Here is a 426-nt window from a genome sequence, read left to right as displayed (position 1 = left end):
TACGGGGCAGGCCCTGCAGTGGGGAGCAGGGTGAGGACCCCCTGGAGGGCAGGGACCCTGCTGTGGGGCAGGCCCCACAGCTGTGGGGGCTCAGGAGGGTGGCTCTGCCACAAGGGATGGGACCCTGCTATGGGGCAGGCCCCACAGCTATAGGAGGAGGTGGAGGCTCAGGCAGGGATCCCCCATTGGAGATGAGGGACCCTGCTGAGGACCCCCTGGAGGGCAGGGACCCTGCTGTGGGGCAGGCCCCACAGCTGTGGGGGCTCAGGAGGGTGGCTCTGCCACAAGGGATGGGACACTGCGATGGGGCAGGCCCCACAGCTATAGGAGGAGGTGGAGGCTCAGGCAGGGATCCCCCATTGGAGATGAGGGACCCTGCTATGGGGCAGGGAGGCCCCATGGCCACAGGGGGCTCGGGGCGATGTC

Source organism: Aptenodytes forsteri, unplaced genomic scaffold (genome assembly GCF_000699145.1).
Source record: "Aptenodytes forsteri isolate BGI_AS27 unplaced genomic scaffold, ASM69914v1 Scaffold26, whole genome shotgun sequence".
Classification (NCBI taxonomy): Eukaryota; Metazoa; Chordata; class Aves; order Sphenisciformes; family Spheniscidae; genus Aptenodytes; species Aptenodytes forsteri.
The sequence above is the reverse complement of the archived record's forward strand: the minus strand, read 5'-3'. Positions refer to the sequence as shown.